Source organism: Saccopteryx leptura, chromosome X (assembly GCF_036850995.1).
Source record: "Saccopteryx leptura isolate mSacLep1 chromosome X, mSacLep1_pri_phased_curated, whole genome shotgun sequence".
Classification (NCBI taxonomy): domain Eukaryota; kingdom Metazoa; phylum Chordata; class Mammalia; order Chiroptera; family Emballonuridae; genus Saccopteryx; species Saccopteryx leptura.
Window position 1 is genome coordinate 89,456,919 of NC_089516.1, and position 18,727 is coordinate 89,475,645.

General features: G+C 35.8%; 1 non-coding gene across 1 annotated transcript; it reads left to right on the plus strand.

Moving 5' to 3' along the window:
- The first annotated feature begins 12,265 nt into the window (after positions 1-12,265).
- On the plus strand, positions 12,266-12,341 carry TRNAN-GUU (transfer RNA asparagine (anticodon GUU)). The gene has a single exon. It is a non-coding gene; the product is annotated as a tRNA-Asn (tRNA).
- Positions 12,342-18,727: the final 6,386 nt, after the last annotated feature.

An 18,727-nucleotide genomic window follows, 5' to 3' on the forward strand; every position in this document is an offset into this window, starting at 1 on the left:
TTCATTCTTTTGCATGTGGCTTTTCAACTTTTCCAGCACCATTTATTAAGAGCTTTCTTTTCTCTAGTGTGTGTTTTGGCTCCTTTCTTGAAAATTATTTGCCCATATGTTCATTACAACCTTATTCACAGTGGCCAATGCATGGAAACAGTCAAAGCGCCCTTTGATAGATGATTAGATTAAAAAAATATGTGCAATGTATACACAGTGGAATATTACTCAGCCATAAGAAAAGATAAAATATTGCCAATTGCAACAACATGGATGAATCTTGAGAATATCATGCTAAATGAAATAAGTCAAACAGAAAAAGTTAAGAACCATATAATTTTATAAATATGTGGAATATAAAACTGAAACAACAAATGAATAAACAAGAAAAAAAAACCTAAAACCCATAGACGGCAGTATAGTAGTTTCCATAGGGAAGAGGGATGAGAGGTAGTAAAGGTAAAGAGCTTCAAATATATTGTGAGACAAGATGATTTGACTTTGAACGATGGGTACTTTATACAATATACAGATCATGTATTATAGAACTATAAACTTGAAACCTACATAATCTTATTAACCAATGTCACCCTAATACATTTAATTTAAAGACAAAGGGACATAAAAGAAATGTGAAAAAAATGGTAAAATGGAAGCAAAAGGACTAAATACCATAGACAGCAACAAAGCTTTTTAAACCTGTCACTGAATGTGAATAGATTTTTTTATCATTCTATTTGTATAGATGAAATATTCATTGCACATCTTTGTAACGACAACAGAGCTAGTAACTTTGCCAAAATGAATTGCTTCCCCATACAGTAAAGACAGTGACAAAAGCATTCATTTTAAAGTCAATCGGCCTGGTATTGATTATAGATCTCATCACTTACTCATTGTGTGAATTCAAGCATTTAGGTGAGTTGCATCTCCTCAGTAAAATGGCCATAAAATTAATATCTAGGTTATGGGCCATTGGAAATGAGAAAATGATATGTTATTTTTAAAGAACAGAGCAAGTACTTCATAAGTGGCAGTTATTGCGAAGAAAAAAGGTAGTGAAAGAAGGAAGAGGAAGCAGAGAACGAGGACTTTTATTAACAGTTGTCTTATCCCTGATCAGATAGCTCAGTTTGGTAGGACATCATTCCAAGCTGCAGAGGTTGCTGGTTCAACCCCTTGCCAGGGCACATACAGGAACAGACTGATGTTCCTGCCTCTATTTCTTTCTCCTTTACTCTCTTGTAAATATCAATGAATATTTTTAAATGCTATTTTAATTTAGTTTGTGGTTATAGATAGCTAATTCTTTCTAAAAGAAATGTATAAAAGATTCTCAAGGCTATGATTTCCAAAGGGTATATATGTATCCTTTGTAATACCCTCCAAGTAGTTTTCATTTTCAGTCAACCATATTGAAGTATAATTCAAAATATACTTCCTTTAGTTCAAGATACATTCTATTTAGTTTTGTACAATGCATAAAGTATTATCCACTCTGTAACCACACAGTTTTTCTTTTCTCTAAAAATTATCATGTCACTTAGCATTCACTTACACTATGCTTTATTGTGATAAAAGATAAGCCAATTAAATGTGACAGACAATATGAGATTTAAGAAAATGAGTTCGGATCTCATTTATTTAAATAATAATTGAAAAGAAAAATGAGAAATAAAGAAACGTTAAGTTTTTTATTAATTAATTTTATTCTTTATTTATATATCTTGGAGTTATATTTTACCTACCATAAAATTCAGTGTTTTATAGTATATTCATAGAATTGTGGAGTGTCTACAATTTAGTCTTAGAACACTTTTACTAAGCCCAAAATAAACTATATACTACTTAACCATTAATCAGCTACTCCCATAATCTATGGATTTACTTATTTTAGGCATTTAGTATACATTTTATATATGGTCTTTTGTCACTTACTCTTTCAGTTAGCATATTTCAAAGTTAATCCATGTTGTGGTATGTATCAGTACTTCATCTCTTTTTACTGATGGATTATTTCTTTGTATGACTATACCATATTTATTTATCCATTCATCAATTGATGGTCATTCAGATTATTTACAATTTTAGGTATTATTAATGCTGCTATGAATCTTTTTGTACAAATTTTTTTAGTGTAAATATGTTTTTACTTTTTTTGAGTTTAAGAACTGGGAGTGCAGTTAGATTAGCTATTATCAACAAGACGGGTAATAGCAAGTGTTGGAGAGGCTATGGAGAAAAGGGAACTCTCATTCACTATTGGTGGGACTGTAAAGTGGTGCAGCCATTGTGGAGGAAAGTATGGTGGTTCCTCAAAAAACTGAAAATAGAACTACCTTATGACCCAGCAATCCCTCTACTGGGTATATACCCCCAAACCTCAGAAACATTGATGTGTAAAGACACATGTAGCCCCATGTTCATTGCAGCACTGTTCACAGTGGCCAAGACATGGAAACAACCAAAAAGCCCCTCAGTAGAAGACTGGATAAAGAAGATGTGGCACATATACACTATGGAATACTACTCGGCCATAAGAAATGATGACTTCGGATCATTTACAACAAACTGGTGGGATCTTGATAACATTATACGGAGTGAAATAAGTAAATCAGAAAAATCCAAGAACTACATCATTCCTTACATTGGTGGGACATAAAAACGAGACTAAGAGGTTCTGGCCAGTTGGCTCAGTGGTAGAGCGTCGGCCTGGCGTGCAGGGGACCTGGGTTCGATTCCAGGCCAGGGCACACAGGAGAAGCGCCCATTTGCTTCTCCACCTCCCCCTCCTTCCTCTCTGTCTCTCTCTTCCCCTCCCGCAGCCAAGGCTCCATTGAAACAAAGATGGCCCGGGCGCTGGGGATGGCTCCTTGGCCTCTACCTCAGGCGCTAGAGTGGCTCTGGTCGCGGCAGAGCGATGCCCCAGCAGGGCAGAGCATCGCCCCCTGGTGGGCAGAGCGTCGCCCCCTGGTGGGTGTGCTGGGTGGATCCTGGTCGGGCGCATGCGGGAGTCTGTCTGACTGTCTCTCTCCGTTTCCAGCTTCAGAAAAATACAAAACAAACAAACAAACAAAAAAAAACACGAGACTAAGAGACATGGACAAAAGTGTGGTGGTTACCAGGGGTGAGGGGAGGGAGGACGTGGGAGGGAAGGAGGGAGAGGGTTAGGGGGAGAAGGAGGGGCACAAAGAAAACTAGATAGAGGGTGACGGAGGACAATCTGACTCTGGGCGATGGGTATGCAACATAATTGAATGACAAGATAACCTAGACATGTTTTCTTTGAATATATGTACCCTGATTTATTAATGTCACCCCATTAACATTAATAAAAATTTATTTAAAAAAAAAGAACTGGGAGTGGTATTTAAGGATCATATGGTAAACTTATGTTTAATATTTTGAGGAAGTACTGAGTATTTTTCCAAAATGACTGTACCATTTTACATTTCCACCAGCAACATATGAAGTACTTCTTTCTCTATGTCTTTTCCAACAGTCATTATTTGTCTTCTTGGTTCCAGCCATTCTAATGAGTGTGAGGTGATATTTCAGTATGGTTTGATTTGAATTTTCCTGATGACTAATGATGTTGAGTATCTTTTCATGTGCTTATCAGACATTTTTATGCTTTTTTTTAACATATATGCCAATTCCTGTACTGTGATCATCTTTATGTTTGGGTTATTTGTCTTTTTATTATTGAGTAGTAAGCATTCTGAATATATTCTGAATAAAAATCCCTTATTAGATATATAATTTGCAAATATTTTCTCCCATTGTGTAAGTTGTGCTTTTCCATTCTTTTTAATTTTTTCCCCATTGATTTGAGAGAGAGAGAAGCATCAACTTGTTGTTCCACTTAATTGTTTCATCTACTTGTGTACTCATCAATTGCTTCTCATATTGCCCTGACCAGAGATCAAACCTGTGACATCAGTGTGCTGGGATGAGACTTTATCCACTGAGCCAGAGGGCCAGAATGTTTTCATATTCTTAATGATATCTTTTGAAACATAAAAGGTTTCAGGGTTTTTTTTTGTTTGTTTGTTTTTTTGTATTTTTCTGAAGTTGGAAATGGAGAAGCAAGCAGTCAGACAGACTCCCACATGTGCCTGACCGGGATCCACCGGCATGCCCACCAGGAGGCGATGCTCTGCCCATCTGGGGCATCGCTCTGCTGCAATCAGGGCCATTCTAGTGCCTGAGGCAGAGGCCACAGAGCCATTCTCAGTGCCCGGGCCAACTTTGCTCCAATGGAGCCTTGGCTGTGGGAGGAGAAGAGAGAGACAGAGAGGAAGAAGAAGGGGAGGGGTGGAGAAGCAGATGGGTGCTTCTCCTATGTGCCCTGGCCAGGAATCAAACCCGGGACTCCTGCATGCCAGGCCGATGCTCTACCACTGAGCCAATCGGCCAGGGTCAAAAGGTTTTAGTTTTAATGAAGTCTAATTTAACTATTTTTTGTTTTTCACTTAAACTTGGTGTTGTATAATAAAACCTTTTTTTTTTTTTTTTTGTGGGAACAACTCAAGTATCGTTCAACAGATGCATGGATAAACAAAATGTGGTGTTGGTCAAATAAGTTTGTAAAATATGATTTTTTTATTATTTATTAAATTTAATGCAGTGACATTGATAAATCAGGATACATATGTTGAGAGAAAATATCTCTAGATTATTTTGACATTTGATTGTGCTGTATACCCCTCCCCCAAAGTTAAATTGTCTTCTGTCACCTTCTATCTGGTTTTCTTTGTGCCCCTCCCCTCCCCCAACTCCTCTCTCCTTCTTCACCTCATCCCCCCTCCCCCCACCCCCCACCCCTGTTGCCATCACATTCTTGTTCATGTCTCTGAGTCTCATTTTTATGTCCCTTCTATGTATGGATTCATCTTAGTTTTTTTTTCTGATTTACTTATTTTACTCCGTATAATGTTGTCAAGGTCCATCCATGTTATTGTAAATGATCCGATGTCATCATTTCTTATGGCTGAGTAGTATTCCATAGTATATATGTACCAAAGCTTTTTAATCCACTCGTCCTCTGTCGGACACTTGGGCTGTTTCCAGATGTTAGCTATTCTGAACAATGCTGCCACAAACATGGGGGTGCATTTCTCCTTTTGGAGCCGTTCTATGGTGTCCTTGGGGTATATTCCTAAAAGTGGGATAGCTGGGTCAAAAGGCAGTTCGATTTTCAGTTTTTTGAGGAATCTCCATACTGTTTTCCACAGTGGCTGCACCAGTCTGCATTCCCACCAGCAGTGCAGGAGGGTTCCCTTTTCTCCACATCCTCGCCAGCACTTATTCTGTTGTTTTGTTGATAAGCGCCATTCTGACTGGTGTGAGGTGATATCTCATTGTGTTTTTAATTTGCATTTCTCTAATGATTAGTGATGTTGAGCATTTTTTCATATGCCTATTGGCCATCTGTATGTCCTCTTTGAAGAAGTGTCTATTCATCTCTTTTGCCCATTTTTGGATTGAGTTGTTTGTCTTCCTGGTGTTGAGTTTTACAAGTTCTTTATAAATTTTGGTTATTAACCCCTTATCAGACGTATTGTCAAATGTGTTCTCCCATTGTGTAGTTTGTCTTTTTATTCTGTTCTTGTTGTCTTTAGCTGTGCAAAAGCTTTTTAGTTTGATATAGTCCCATTTGTTTATCCTGTCTTTTATTTCACTTCCCTGTGGAGATAAATCAGCAAATATATTGCTCCGGGAGATGTCCAAGAGCTTACTGCCTATGTTTTCTTCTAAGATGCTTATGGTTTCACGGCCTACATTTAAGTCTTTTATCCATTTTGAGTTTATTTTTGTGAGTGGTGTAAGCTGGTGATCTAGTTTCATTTTTTTGCAGGTAGCTGTCCAATTTTCCCAACACCATTTGTTAAAGAGGCTGTCTTTACTCCTTTGTATTTCCTTACCTCCTTTGTCAAATATCAGTTGTCCATAGAACTGTGGGTTTATTTCTGGGTTCTCTGTTCTGTTCCATTGATCTATATGCCTGTTCTTATGCCAGTACCAGGCTGTTTTGAGTACAACGCCTTGTAGTATAACTTGATATCAGGAATTGTAATACCTCCCACTTTATTCTTCTTTTTTAAGATTGCTGAGGCTATTCGTGTTCTCTTTTGGTTCCATATAAATTTTTGGAATACGTGGTCTATATCTTTGAAGTATGTCATTGGTATTTTAATTGGTATTGCATTGAATTTATAGATTGCTTTGGGTAACATAGATATTTTAATGATGTTTATTCTTCCTAACCATGAGCACGGTATATGCTTCCACTTGTTTGTATCTTCCTTGATTTCTTTTATCAATGCTTTGTAATTTTCCGAATACAAGTCTTTAGTCCCCTTGGTTAAGTTTATTCCTAGGTACTTTATTTTTTTTATTGTAATTGTGAAGGGGATTGTTTCTTTAATTTCTCTTTCTGACTGTTCATTGTTGGTGTATAAAAATGCCTCTGATTTCTGAGTATTGATTTTATATCCTGCCACTTTGCTGAATTCATTTATCAGGTCCAGTAGCTTTTTGACTGAGACTTTAGGGTTTTCTATATACAATATCATATCATCTGCAAATAATGATAGTTTTACTTCTTCTTTTCCAACTTGAATGCCTTTTATTTATTCTTCTTGTCTGATTGCTGTGGCTAGGACTTCCAGGATTATGTTAAATAAGAGTGGTGAAAGGGGGCACCCCTGCCTTGTTCCTGACCTTAAGGGTATTGCTTTTAATTTTTGCCCATTGAGTATGATGTTGGCTGTGGCTTTCTCATAGATGGCTTTTATCATGTTGAGGTATGTTCCCTGTATTCCCACTTTGCTGAGAGTTTTGATCATGAATGGGTGCTGGATTTTATCAAATGCTTTTTCTGAATGTATTAAAATTATCATATGGTTTTTCTCCTTCTTTTTGTTTATGTGATGAATCACATTGATTGATTTATGAATATTGTACCAGCCTTGCCTCCCCAGCATAAATCCCACTTGATCATGGTGTATGATTTTTTTCATATATTGTTGGATCTGGTTTGCTAATATTTTGTTGAGGATTTTAGCATCTATATTCATCAGAGATATTGGCCTATAATTTTCTTTCTTTGTGTTGTCTTTGCCTGGTTTTGAATCAGAATTATGCTCGCCTCATAAAAGGAGCTTGGAAGTCTTCCTTCCTCTTGAATTTTTTGAAATAGTTTGAGAAGGATAGGAGTTAGTTGTTCTTTGAATACTTGGTAGAATTCCATTGTGAAGCCATCGGGCCCCGGACTTTTCTTTGTTGGGAGTTTTTTGATAACTGTTTCGATCTCATTTGTTGTAATTGGTCTGTTAGGTTTTCTGATTCTTCCAGATTGATTTTTGGAATATTTTATGTTTCAAGGAATTTGTCCATTTCATCTAGGTTGTCTAGTTTTTTGGCATACAGTTCTTCATAGTATTTTCTTACAATATTTTGTATTTCTGTTTTGTCAGTTGTTATTTCTCCTCTCTCATTTCTAATTTTATTTATTTGAATCCTCTCTCTCTTTTTCTTGGTGAATCTACTTAAAGGTTCATCAATCTTGTTTACCTTTTCAAAGAACCAGCTCCTAGTTTCATTGATCCTCTGTATTGTTTCTTTAACCTCTATGTCATTTATTTCTGCTCTGATCTTTATTATTTCCTTCCTTCTACTACATTTGGGCTTTACTTGCTGTTCTTTTTCTAATTCTTTTAGATGCAGGGTTAAGTTGTTTATCTGAGCTTTTTCTAGCTTCTGAAAGTGTGCCTGTAGTGTTATGAACTTCCCTCTCAGTACTGCTTTCGCTGTGTCCCATAAATTTTGAGTTGTTGTATGCTCATTGTCATTCGTTTCTAGGAATTTTTTTTATTTCTTCTTTGATCTCATTCTTAATCCATTCATTATTTAACACCTTGCTATTTAGTTTCCATGTGTTTGAGAATTTTTGAGCTTTTCTGCTGTGATTCATTTCTAGTTTCATGCCATTGTGATCAGAGAAAGTGCTTGATATGATTTCAGTCTTCTTAAATTTGTTGAGAGCATTTTTGTGCCCTAACATGTGGTCTATCCTAGAGAATGTACCATGAGCACTTGAAAAGAATGTATATTCTGCTGCTTTAGGGTGAAAGGTTCTGAAGATATCTATTAAATCGAGTTGATCTAGTGTTTCCAATAAGTCTGCTGTTTCTTTGTTAATTTTCTTTCTTGAGGATCTATCTAGTGATGTTAGTGGGGTATTGAAATCCCCTACTAATATAGTATTGCTGTTTATCTCACCCTTTAAATCCATCAAAGTCTGTTTTATATATTTGGGTGCTCCTATATTAGGTGCATAGATATTTATAATACTTATATCTTCCTGTTGGATTACTCCCTTTATCATTATGTAGTGGCCTTCTTTATTTCTTACTATATCCTTTGTTTTAAAGTCCAATTTGTCTGATATAAGTATTGCTACCCCTGCTTTTTTTTCATTTCCATTTGCATGAAATGTTTTTTTTCTATTCTTTTACCTTCAATCTATTTGTGTATTTTGTTCTAAGGTGTGTCTCTTGTAGACAACATATGTATGGGTCCTGTTTTCTTATCCATGCAGCTACCCTATGTCTTTTGATTGGATCATTTAATCCATTTACATTTAAGGTTATTATTGATATGTAGTTGTTTATTGCCATTTTCTTCTTTAAAGGTGTATTCCTTTTTTTGCTATATTCTTTTCCCACTTTGATCTGTTTACAACAGGCCCCTTAACATTTCCTGCAGCATTGGTTTGGTTGTAATGAATTCCTTGAGTTGTTTTTTGTCTGGGAAGCTTTTTATTTCTTCTTCGATTTTAAACAATAGCCTTGCTGAATAAAGTAGTCTTGGTTGTAGGTTCTTGTTCTGCATTACTTTGAATATTTCTTGCCATTCCCTTCTGGCCTCAAGTGTTTCTGTTGAGAAGTCGGATGTCATCCTTATGGGGGCTCCTTTGTAGGTGATAACTTTTTTTCTCTTGTAGCCTTTAATATTTTCTCTTTATCGCTTAGCTTTGGTATTTTAATTATGATGTGTCTTGGTGTAGGTTTCTTCGGGTTTCTCTTTAATGGAGTCCTCTGTCCTTCTTGGACTTGTGAGAGTTTCTCTTCCATTAATTTAGGGAAATTTCAGCTATGATATGGTTGAACAACATCTCTATTCCTTGTTCCTTTTCTTCTTCTTCAGGAACCCCTATGATGCGGATGTTATTTCTCTTCATGTTGTCACAGAGCTCTCTAAGAGTTTCCTCTGATGTTTTGAGTCTCTTTTCTCTTTTCTTCTCTGCTTTCATGCCTTCATTCCAGTTGTCCTCTAACTCACTGATTCGATCCTCTGCTCTATCTATCCTGTTTTTAATTCCTTCCATTGTGGTCTTTATTTCTGATATTGTATTTGTCATCTCCAACTGATTCTTTTTTATACTTGCTATTTCTTTATTTAGGTGTTCGTAGTGACCATCCATTGTTGTTCTAAGATCCCTAAGCATCCTTACAATCATTATTTTGAACTCCGCATCTGGAAGTTTGATTATTTCCATATCACTCAGTTCATCTCCTGAAGGTTTCATTTGGATTGCACTTTTTTGTCTTCTCATTTTTGGTGTTTTGTTTGTAGAGTTGGTTGAGTCTAGGCTTGGTGTTGTCTGCCTCCAGTTTTCAGTTGTGTTATTTCTAGGTCTCTAATAAAACCTTTGCATAGCTCAAGGTCATAGTTTGACTTCTTTGTTTTCTTCTAAGATTTCATAATTTTACCTCATACACACATTTCTGTGATCCATTTTGAGTTAATTTGTATGTGTGGCAAAAGGCCTAATGTCATTCTTTTGTGAGAGATATTCAGTTATCTGAGCACCAATTTTTAAAAAACACCATTCATTCCCCAATTGAATAGTCTTGGCACCCTGGACTCAATTCTATTACAGTGATTATATATATATAAATATATAAATATAAATATATATATATATTTATATATATATATATCTCCTATGCAAGCACTGCAATGTCTTGATTACTGTAGCTTTGTTGTAGGTTTCAAAATTTTGAAGCAAGTTTTCCAGTTTGTTTTTTTCAAGATTGGTTGGCTATAGGTACATTCACTTTTAAACTGAAAACAGTAGGCATAAGAGACCTCTATACATTTATACATAAATGCAAAGATGCTATAGGTATTGTGCACTGTTTCTGGTTCTCCAGCTTTTTATAATGCATACTGTTAATTAATAATTTTTTTCCCTTTTGAACCAAATTCCTGCAATAGAGAATGGTCAAATGAACACATTGTAATGAAAACAATCATCTTGGGTCAGGCTTCTTTACCAACAGAGTACAGACTGAGTGACTTAAATAACAAATATTTACTTTATACAGTTCTGGAGGCTGGAAGTCCAAGATTAAGGTAAAAGCATGGTGGGATTTTGGTGAGAGTTCTCTTCCCAACTTGCAGACAGAGACAGCACTGCACTCTTGATGTCTTCTTAACATACCAAGAGTTGGGAGTTATAATGAGGGTGGAAGTTGGGGCAGAATGAGAGGTGAAAGGAAATGATTGGCAGAATCTATGATGTTTCGCCTGACTGAAGTTTGCTTGTTATTGCTTAATGTACTGTTAGAATGACTGTCTGTTTTCCTTCCTCCTGTAAGATGAGAAGAAATCACAGTAGAACAATTGAGCACATGAACTCTGAAAACAAATAAGACTGGATGGAGCACAGGTTCTACCTCCTTCTCCTGTGGTACCACATCAATTCCTCAACCTTTCTGATACATCCTCATTTGTACAATGGTATTAATAATAATAGTTCTTTTCTCATAAGATTTTTGTGACAGTTATATTGCTAAATCATGTAAGATGTGTAGTATCCTAACTGGCCTGTAGTAAATGCTTAATAAATTCAGCTATTATAATTTATTATAATAGTATTTATTATAATTTAAAAATACTATTTAAAACCATTTAGAAACCCCAAAAGTTAACAAGCCAGATACCAATTCTGAAATTTCTTTCTTTAAAAGATAAGCTAAATAAAAAATTTGTCATATATGCACACAGAATTTTTCATTCAAATTACTCAATGCTGCTTAAAAAAGATGCAAACACAAGATTTTGCTTTTCCTATTCTCCTCTCTTGACAGATTTTTCTGTAAAAAAAGTAGCTGACCATGGAAACCAATTAATCTCTCTCCTGAGGCAAAGCAATCATTTGCAAAAGAATGCACTCAAATGTCATCCCCAAATGCTCCAGAACAGCTAGAGGGGAAGAAGGCTGCTTTTTCTTTGATTTTCATGGATGATGAAAGCAGTTATTTGGAAATAACACGTGTGTGTGTGTGTGTGTGTGTGTGTGTGTGTGTGTATGTGTGTGAGTAGTAGGAGGGGACATAATTCTACTCACTTTCCTAAAGCTTTCATGAAAGATTTTACATACAGTATATGTGGTATAAGAACATATCTAGGCACACACATTAAATGTGTCTTCCTCCATGGACCTTTTTTCTCTTACATTTCCCAGTGCCTAGCATAGTATGTAGCACACAAAAAAGTAGAAAACATGAATTATTGTTCAGGAACAATTTGCACTCCAAAGTGGTTCAGAGTATGGCTTTTGGACATAGATAAGAGCTGATTCCCAACACCACCATTTACTGGCTCAATAATTGGGTAAACTATTTAACCTTTCAGAGTCCCAGTTGCTTTACTTGTAATGTTTAACAGATAAACCATAGGTTGGTTTGAAAATTGAGGCAATGTTAGAAAGAATGTAGCTACGTTCTTGATGTGTAATAAGCATAACATGAATGATAGCTATAACAAGGAACCTAGAAAATTGTTTGTAAATTAAACAAATAAAAAGTTATTTTCTAGTTATTTATCTTGGAATTATTTATTCAATATACATCTTAAAATTATCTACCATGTGGAAGTATGCTACCCATCAGGAATACAGAGATGAAACACAGTATCAATCTTCAATGGACTTCCAGTAGAATAGAGAATATAGCAAAATAAAATAACTAAAAGCCATAACATTTAAACAGTGTGTAGCAGAAGTCTGTATAAAATCCAATAAAGCAGTCATCCCCAGCCTTTTTTAGGCCACAGACCAGTTTAATGTCAGAAAATATTTTCACGACCGGCTTTTAGGGTAGGACAGATAAATGTATCACGTGACTGAGGCAAGCGTCAAGAGTGAGTCTTAGACAGATGTAACAGAGGGAATTTGGTCATTTTTTAAAAATAAAACATCGCCCTGGCCGGTTGGCTCAGTGGTAGAGCGTCGGCCTGTTGTGCAGAGGTCCCAGGTTCGATTCCCGGCCAGGGCACACATTAGAAGCGCCCATCTGCTTCTCCACCCCTCCCCCTCTCCTTCCTCTCTGTCTCTCTCTTCCCCTCCTGCAGCCAAGGCTCCATTGGAGCAACAGATGGCCTGGGCGCTGGGGATGGCTCCTCGGCCTCTGCCCCAGGCGCTAGAGTGGCTCTGGTTGCAGCAGAGCGATGCCCCAGAGGGGCAGAGCATCGCCCCCTGGTGGGCAGAGCGTCGCCCCCTGGTGGGCGTGCCGGGTGGATCCCGGTCAGGTGCATGCAGGAGTATGTCTGACTGTCTCTCCCCATTTCTGGCTTCAGAAAAATAAAAAAATTAAACATCGTTCAGACTTAAATATAAATAAAACAAAAATAAGGTAAGTTATTTATTCTTTCTCTGCGGACTGGTACCAAATGGCCCACGGACTGGTACCAGTCTGCAGCCCGGAGGGTTGGGGACCACTGCAACAAAGGACCCATAAGTAGGCCCTCAGTGTAAGGCAGAACTTCACTGAAATGATTTTTTTTTTTCAACATTGCATTAAGAAAAATTTTATGGAGAAATTACTTCAAAGAATTATACAGTCCTCATCTATTTAATATATACTTATATTCCCCAATTTATATGTTGCTATATCACATATCTAAACATTCATTCATCCACCAATGTATCTCATTTTAATGCTTTTAAAAGTGAGTTGCAGATAGTACATTTTACTTATAGAGTACATATCATTAACTAACGTTCAATATTTGTTTTATTTTAAAAGGTAAAATTCGCATATTGAAATCCACACACCTTAAGTATAATGCTTGAGAACTTTTGACAAAATGTAAGACTTGTATGACCTAACCCCTATAGAGACCTAAAATAATGCCATCACCTCATAAAGTTTCTTTAGATACTCCGCAATCAGTCCCCTCCCTATTCCCACATACTCCCAATACTTTTTAGGTTCCTTTTCAAAGGAGATTAGTTTTGCCTTTTTAAAAATGTTATATAAATAAAGGTTTATAGAGTGAATTATTTTATTTAAGTCTTCTCTGTCATAGTAATATTTTCAGATAGATCTATCTTTTTTTAAGTTTTCATCCTAGCTGTTGCATATATTATTAGTAAATTAATTTTTTTAATTGTAGTAAAAATTAAAAAGCATGTAACATAAAAATTTTCATCTTAATAATTTTTAAGATAATTCAGTGGTGTTAAGTACATTCAAACTGTGCAATAAATTTTCTAAACATTTGCATCTAAAACCCTATACCTATTAAACAAAAATTTTCCGTCCCCTCAGCCCCTGGCAACTGCTGTACTACTTCCTGTTTCTATGAATTTGACTACTTTAGATACCTTTCTACAAATGGAATCCTGCAGTATTTACCTTCTTGTGACTTATTTATTTCACTTAGTGTAATATCCACACGGTTCATCTATGTGGTAGCTTGTAACAGTATTTCCTCCCTTTTTAAGGCTGAATGATATTGCATTTTATGTATGTACGAGCTTTTTTTTTATCCACACTTCCATCTATGGTCATTTGGGTTGGTTCAACCTCTTAGCTATTGTAACTATTGCTGTTATCAGCCTGCAAAAATCTCTTTGAGATCCTGGGTTATTTGGTAATTTCATTTTAAAATTTTTGAGGAACCACTATATTGTTTTCCACAGTGACTGTACCATTTGTATTCCCCCCAAAAGTGCACAGCATTTCAATTTCTCTATTTCTTGTTCAACACTTGTCATTTTCTTTTTTGTATATATAGTAGCCATCATAATGGAAGTGAAGTGTTATTATAGTTTTGATTTGCATTTCCATAACTAGTGATGCTTATTTAATCTTTTCATATTCTTATTAGCCATTTGTATATCATTTTGAAGAAATGTCCATTCAGTTCTTTATCCACTTTTAAATTGGGTAATTTGCTTGTGTGTTTGTGTGTGTGTGTGTGTGTGTGAGAGAGAAAGAGAGAGAGAGAGAGAGAGAGAGAGAGAGAGAGAGAGTTGTAGTTCTTTGTACATTTTGGATATTAATCCCTAATCAGATATGTGATGTGCAAATATTTTCTTCCAGGTAAAAAGATGACCTTTTTACCCTGTTGCATATGTTCTTTGATGCACAAATGCTTTTTTATATATAATTTCATTTATTATTATTTTGTTTCATTGTGTGTGTTTTTGTTATTATATCCAAGAAACCATTGCCAAATCCAATGTCATGAAGTTTCCCCCCCATGTTTTCCTCTAGGAGTTTTATATTTTTTGGTGTTACATGTAGGTCTTTGATCCATTTTGAGTTATTTTTGTATATAGTATAAGGTAAGGGTTCAACTTAATTCTTTTGTATGTGGATATCCAGTTTCGCCAGCACAATTTTTGAAGAGACAGAGAAGGCTATTTCGTTTTTGTTTTTGTGGGTTTTTTTTTTAATCTGTAAGGGTTTATTTCTGGTCTATCTATTTTATTTAATGGTCTATATGTCTATGTTACACTAATACCATACTGTTTTGATTACTGTTGCTTTATAATAAGTTGGCATGTAATAAGCATAAATTGAAATCAAGAAGTGTGAGACCTCTAACTGTATTTTTTCAAGATAGTCTTCACTATTTGCGATCCCTTGAGGTTGCTTATCCATTTTAGGGTGAAGTTTTGTATTTCTGCAGAATATACTACTGGAAGTTTTGAAAGGGATTGCACTGAATCACCAGATTGCTTTGGCAGTATTATTATTTTGAGGAAATTATGTCTTCCAATTTATGAACATGGAATGTCTTTCCATTTGTTTTTGGGTTTTTTTTTTCTTTCCAATTTTTTCAGCAATATTTTGTAGTTTTCAGTGTACAAGTCTCTAGCTTCCTTGGTAAAATTTGTTCTTACATAATTTACTGATGCTATTGTAAATGAAATTGTTTTCTTAACATTTTTTTTCATATTGTTCATTGTTAGTGTATGGAGTCAGAACTGACATTTGTATGTTGATCTTTGTACACTGAAACTTTACTAAATTCTATTTTAACAGATTTTTTGTTGTTGTTGTAGAATCTTTAGAAGTTTCTACATATAAGATCATGTCATCTGCAAAAAAGAGATACTTTTTCTCTTACTTTTCAATCTGGATGTCATTTATTTATTTATTTTTGCAGAATTTGCTTTGATTAGGTCTCGCAGTATTCTGTTGAATAGAAGGAGTGAAAATAGGCATCCTTTTGGTGTCTGATCCTAGAGGGAAATGTTTCAAGTCTTTCACCATTGAATATGAAGTTAACTGTGGACTTTTTATATATGGATTTTTAGTATGTTGAAATAGTTTCCTTATATTTGTAGTTAATTGGATGTTTTTCTCATGAAAGTCTGTTGAATTTTGTCAAATATCTTTGGCATCAATAATTTGTTCATTTTATTACTGAATGGTTTGCTACTCTATTGTATACATATATCATTCTCCTATTGATGGACACCTGGGTTGTTTTCAGTATTTGGCTATCATGAGTAAATGACCATATTTTAAAGCAGACAAATTAAAACTATTTCTTCTCTATTTCTAGTGTAATCCATTGCCATATTTGTTGGAGTTGTTACTGGCTTATACATGGTAGCTGGCTTTCAGTGAGTTATGTTCCCTCTAACTAATGATTTTTAAAATTTGCACTCAACTAGCTTTGTGGTTTTTTTAATCAACTAGCTTTGTGTTTTATTCTCACACATTAACAATATTCTGCCTGACATTTTACTATTCCCTAAATAGGGCAAACCTGTTTTCTACCTCCATGCATGCTTTCATTTGTAATAATATAATAAATAATAAGAACGACCACAATAACACTTTTCTTTTCTGTTGTAAAAATCTATTTCTCTTAGAGAACTTATTGGAAATGTTTATATGCCACCCATTTGTCTTTTATTTTATTTATAATCCCATACAGATTAATACAGAGAATCTAAGGCCTCCTTTTGGGCAGCAGCATTTGTTGTTCATTCATTTGTTTTTTCATACACTTAATGTATCCCCACTGAGTACTTATTATTTATCTTTAGGCATAAAATGATGACTAAAACATAGCTCATGTCTCAAGCTTACATTCAGTCTAAAAATGTATACACATATGTAATTAAAAACTGGGCTAAATACAATGAAAACTACTGGGAGCTATACCAAGGGACATAATATTTCCTTCTGGGGAAAGAGATTCAAGATAAATTTTCCCAAAGAATTGACATTTCAGAAAAAAAATTGAATGTTGAGGAGAAATTAAGCAGATAAAATAGAGGAAGTGTACAGAATTGCAATCTAGGCAGAAAAAAGGAACATGTGCAAACACCCTGAGACATAAGAGAGCTTAAAGAGTATGAGTACTGATAAAAACCTTATGATGCTGAAGCACAGAGAACCATGGGGAGAAAAGAAGATTAGGCTGGAGAGCTAGACAGGGTCGTTCAATACCTTCTAAAACCAGGTTAAGTGTTTTGGTTTTCATTCTAAAACCAACTGAAAGTCATTAACCATTTGCGTTTCTTTTCTTTTCTTTTTTTTTTTTTTTTTTTGTATTTTTCTGAAGTTGGAAACGGGGAGGCAGTCAGACAGACTCCCGCATGCACCCAACCAGGATCCACCCAGCATGCCCACCAGACGGCGATGCTCTGCCCATCTGGGGCATCGTTCTGTTGCAACCAAAGCCATTCTAGCGCCTGAGGCAGAGGCCACAGAGCCATCCTCAGCGCCTGGGCAAACTTTGCTCCAATGGAGCTTTAACTGCGGGAGGGGAGAAGAGAAACAGAGAGGAAGGAGAGGGGGAGGGATGGAGAAGCAGATGGGCACTTCTCCTGTGTGCCCTGGCCAGGAATTGAACCTGAGACTCCTGCATGCCAGGCCGATGCTCTACCACTGAGCCAACAGGCCAGGGCCACCATTTGCGTTTCTAAAATATCACTCTGGTTGCAGTTTGGGACACAAATTGTGATGGAGAAATGTGGACTCAGGTAGTAAACTTAAGGTGATGAGGATATGTTTTCTGATGAAGGTTCTTCGGACAAGGGTGCTGGAGGCAGAAATAGAAAAAGTTGACAGAATAAAGCATTGTTTGGAAAGTAAACTAATGGGAATTGATGGTGAAATGAGGCGATGGATTGTGTATGTTTTAAGGATGATTTCTAAGTTTTTGGCTTGTGTCAGTGGGTGGAGATGGAACTATTTACTTCCACATACATGGCAAACTCCAAAATTACACACCCAGTCTCTGATTCTAACAAACTTTAGCCCAGATATGTTATTTTTCCATTAAAGTTGTGGGAGAAGTTGTGCAAAGGTACTGTAAGACTTAAGCTCAGGTTATGTGAGTTGAGACATTGCTAGGAGTGAATGCTGAACTCAAATACTTACCTACTACAAAGTCACTTTAGAAAGAATTAGAAAAAAGAATGCTGAACCCTACTTTAGGGCGCACAAAGGGAAGTTTAAAATAGTGTCATATGTATAATACTTCAAAAATCTGTGGCCCTAGTGTAGCTCTAGAAAGACTTGAGCAGTTCTGTAAAGAAGTAATTCCTTGAGACACCTGAGCAATTTGGTAGCTATTCTACAGTTCAGCAGGGACTTTATTATGCATGAGCTGCCTTCTAGTGGCCTCTAAAGGAAATTCCCCAACTGTTTATGGGAAAGAATTTTATTCAGTGAAAGAGATTATTCAGGAATAGTTTGGCCTGACAGTGCATTTAGAAGTTGTGAAATAAGATGGTAAATTTCAAACTAAAAGGAATGTAAGGAACTAAAAAAGTTAGTAGGCTAAGGGAGCCTTGTGCTAGGCTGGAAGCCTAAGTCCTACTCTGTTATAGCAAAGATTACATGAAGGAAAATTTGTGTCAACTGGTGAAAGCAAATTAAATTATTAGACTCTAAATCAATATTCATATTACATGACTCATTACCAAGACTATAGTTGTTGGCAATATATCAATTTCACAAAAATAACACTCTTCCTAACCAGAAATAGTACATTGTATTTCATTCATTATGACTCTTGTTTCCTTCTGCATGACTTTTATCCTCTGTCTCAAGGGAACCTTTCGAGAGGAAAGATCATGAGGTTTCTGAATAGCCCATCTGCTCTCAACTATTTTCCCCCTAGACAACCTGGTTGCTTTCACAATGATACTGAAACAAGACAGGCATCTCAGTTTACCTAATGTCAGCCTGCCTCAATGTTGTTAACATAAGTCAAAAGGTTATGAGTCACAGCAGGAAATTTATTCATCTGTTACATTAAAAAAAAAACAGAATATATCTGCAATTCATATTAGAACTAGAATTTATGTTTAAGAGCAGTAGTTAAAATTATTATTCAATATCAACATAGGCAATAATAATCACCCAACTACAGTTTGCTAGCTCCCCCAAGGTGTTCAGGTGCT